Here is a 4,206-nt window from a genome sequence, read left to right on the forward strand (position 1 = left end):
ATTGCGCATCAGATACTGTCATATCTTTTTACTGGTTCAGGGGGAGTCTGGGATCACAACCACAATTCTGGGCTCCCCCTGCACCAGCAAATAGCAAGCTCCCACAGCTAGGATTCCAGATCACTTGAAGTAGGCTCCCAGCTGAGGGGCCACACCATGCATCCCTGGGGCTGGGACCCTGGCTCAGCTCACACGACTCTGACAGGGTGTAGCAGCTGGGAGCCCTGTAAGCTGATGGGGCTCCCAGCTATGAGACCATATGCCCCCATGGCTGGGAGTCCCATCAGCTGTATGCTCCCAGGCTCAGGGGCACATGGTGTGCCACACCTGGCTGGGAGTCCCTTCTGGGCATGTGCAGGGCTCAGCACAGGAATGTACCAAATTTAAAGTGCCTTTTTGGGGGGGGAGGGGAGACTTAAAATCTGCAAGCACCCAAAGTTATTACACATTGTTGGTAGAATAACTTTGTTGCTTATTCCTCTTTTTATTAATTTATTAAATGTGCAGCTGGGTCACAACTGAAGACCAGATTAACTGGTTAATCACATTTTAAGTATAACATGTTAGAGGAGGTGTTCTAACTTAGAGGAAGACCAGGTCAACTGGATCTGGGAAAGTTTTAACCTGATCTCCCAAGCACCTGTACACATTTGCGGCACATCTCCAGAGCTGGGAAAGCCCAGCTTCTCATCCCAGCCTTATGACAGTGCTATTCCCATCCCTTCTGACCTTGACTGGGCTATTTTTAGTCCATTGTCAGGCCATGGCTTTGAAACCAGAGCCTGGCACAGTGGCTCACGCTGGTCTGCCACCTCTCCAGTGGAACACTAGGGCAGACACACCTGTGTCTTGTCCAGAACCCTCTATCTGGGCCTAGGCATACACATGCCTCCTGCCACTGGAGTGTCCAGCCAACATCAGCTGACTTCTTACCCCTTCCCATATGCACCCCTAACCTAGAAGGGGAAGTATCTGGGCAAGAAGGCTCAACCTTGTACCTAGGCTGCTGCACCCTTGGCTTACTCTGCTATTGACTGGATACCTGATCTGACTAGCATCCTGACCTTACTCTCTGCCTGATCCTCCAGGTACCTGGCCTGGGTCTGTTCTGACCTTGCAGATACTTAACCTGGCTAGCTTCCTGACCTCTTGCTTTGCCTGACCTTCTGGATCCTTGACTTAGTTCCCCAGACAGATCTCCTTGCTTATGATTGGGCTTCTCTTGACCCTGAGGTGATACCCAATCTTGACTGCCCATGGCCTTGCATGATACCCCCTGACCTGTATACCTGCCAGCCCCTCTGATTCTGCCAAACTCCCCCCAGATGCATCAAACTCTGCTGCAGACTCATCCACCCCGTCCCTGAGTTACTTACATTGGGGTCCCCACATGGCTCCTGGGACCAGCAAATGCTGTATGTGCTGCTCTCCATTTAGGTTTAGGTGGCTTAAAGTAAGCCACATGACTGTCGACTGGGTGCAGCAAATGGCTGTATGAACACTCAGGCTACTGACTTTGAATCGCTCTCAATTTCTGGCCCATTCCTTTCATATGTCTTTTCTATGCAAGGCACCACAAATAGGGTCATGCTACCATGATTAGGGCAGAGGACTGGAGCTTCACAATGGAGCCCATAGCAGAGACAAGTGATGCTTTTTGCTGGAGGACTGGTCATTACCTCAGCACTTGTTAGGAATGGAAGCCAGAAGGAATTCTGCACATCCTGAAACACTAGCGTACAGACCAGCAGAAAGATGTAAATTCAGACTAGGGAATAATGTATTTCAGGACTCTATTTTCAAAGACATGCAACTCTCAAAGGCCTTGGGAGTAAGGTTTCTGAGATTAAGAATTTTTTTGATAAGCCTGTATTCCTTACTGTCCTGCCATATTGTCCCCAGAGAAACTAGAAACCCAAAGTGTCCAAAGCCTACATACATAGAGGCAATTGACAGATCTCAGGAAGCATCAGATGCTAATTCCAGAATCTAGGCTATAAAACTTCTTCAGCCCAAAAGGGCTGTCACCATGTCAGACAAGAAACTTGAACCTGGAAGTGTGCCCTGTAATCCAACAGCTCTACTCAGACCCATCTTATTTGGAAGCAGATGAAACTGAAGGATAAGATATGCCCTCAATAGTTTGGCAACCACAGTATAGCATGGTGGATCAGGTTGCTACAAGACTGCATACAATATTATAATTCCCTTTTCTAAAGCACCAGTCACATATTTTATAGTTAAAGAATGATTTTGAAGTTGTGCCTCAGCTGCCAAATATAAAACTGTACAGCAGGGAAGTAATTAGGAGAGGAGACCTGTGAATCCACAGCAGAAGAAACTGTACAGACTAACGGGGAGAGCAAAGAACCACAAGTTACTCCCACCTGTATGTTCTAACACTACACAGCTGGGAATAGCTCACCCTCTCTGTGTCTGTTTCCCAGTCTGTAATAGGCTGTAGTTATTCTGCAGAGAGTCTGAAAGGAATAATACATTCTTTGTAAAGTGTTTTGAAATAGGCTCATAGGAAAGTAGGGGGCTGGAAAGCATCTCCTCACAAGATCATCCCTTGCTCAGTGCAGGGTCATCTCTTACTGAACTGTCCCTGCCAAGTTTTTATCTAACAGGTTTTTGAAAATTTCCAAGGAGGGAGATAACACAATTTCTTTAGTAAACTTGTTCCAATGCTTGACTGTCTTCATAGTCATAAAGTTCCTCCTAATCTCCAGTCTAAATTTCCTCTGCTGCAGGGGGGGCCATTGCTCCTAGTTCTGTCCCTTACAGTCGCAAAGAAAAGCCCCTTCTATAAAAGCCGTTCAGGTACTTGAAGACTTTTATCAACCCTCAATCTTCTCTTTTCCAGACTAAACAACCCTAGTCTATTTAGTCTTTTCTCATAAATCTTGCTTTCCAGGCCCTAATCAGTTTTGTCATTCTCTGCTGGGCTCTTTTCTATCTGTTCACAACCTTCTTGAAGTGTAGGGCCCAAAACTAGACACAGGTACTATATTAATGCAAATGTTTTTATCAGTTACTGTATACACAGAGAGTTTGAATATATTTTGGAGACAGATTCCTTAACTCCTGCTAGTTGTTCTGAAACACCCAAAATATCAAAGCCTTGTATTATTGGATTGGGAGTCCTGCTCCTATTCACATCAATGTCAAGTCTTTCAGTGATTTAAATGGAAACAAAATCAAATCCTTCCTGTAGCAGAAACCTATCTTTGTTATTCATAGGGAAGCAAGAGGCAAGGGCAGAAGCTTCAGAAATCTGCTCCTGATGGGCCAAATTGCTCACAAGATCTGTTTCTTACTGAGAAATACAGAGATAATAAAGTGGGTGTGATATAGGCCTGTGTGAATAGGGAAGTATTCAGTTTGGATTCAGCTGATTCAGAGGACAGTGATTCAATTTGGAGATTTGGATCACTGTCCTGAAGCTGATTCAGAAAGATTCAGTAATTCAGATTGGCCAGAGAGAGGCAGGTACAGCTGGGCTGGGGAGCAGCAGGTGGAGCCGTGGGAGAAGCCTCCATAGCTGCTCTGCCCAGCCCCATCCCCTGTCCGTCCCAGCCTAGTCCCAGCACTTTAAAAAAAAAAAAAAAAAAAAAAAAAAAAAAAAAAAAAAAAGAGCCCCATGCTCATCAGCTGCAGGAGCAGTGACTGGGGCCTCTGGGTTCTCGTGGTAGAGCCCCCCATGCAGCATGGGGCAGTGGGGATCATCCCCTCCCCCTGCCTGGCACCCATGCAGCAGCTGCCCCATGGCATAGGTACCGCACGGCTCAGAAGGGCACTGGGCACTGCCTGGGAGCTGTGGCTGCTGGGACTGAGCACTACCAAGCTCTGGCTGACTGCTGGAGCCACCCCAGTGCCCTGCCAAGCTTTATTGCACCTGCACCATGGGGCAGCTGGCTCACGGATGCCAGGCGGGAGGGGCAATCCCCGCTGCCCCGCACTGAATGGAGGAGCTCTGCCATGAGTACCCAGAGGCCACAATCCCTGCTGTCAGAGCTGGTGAGTGTGGTGCTTTTTTCTTTTTCTTTATTTATTTTTCTTTAAGTGCTGGGAGGCTGCGGCTGGGCAGGGAATGGGGCCAGGCAGGGCAGCCATAGGGGCTTCTCCCATGACTCCCCTGGCTGTACCTGTCTCTGCCCCAGTGTGGGGAGCTGCAAGGGCTATGCCCAGCTGCCACTTGCCCCC

The sequence above is a fragment of the Alligator sinensis genome, unplaced genomic scaffold (genome assembly GCF_000455745.1).
Source record: "Alligator sinensis unplaced genomic scaffold, ASM45574v1 scaffold97_1, whole genome shotgun sequence".
NCBI classification, from domain to species: Eukaryota; Metazoa; Chordata; order Crocodylia; family Alligatoridae; genus Alligator; species Alligator sinensis.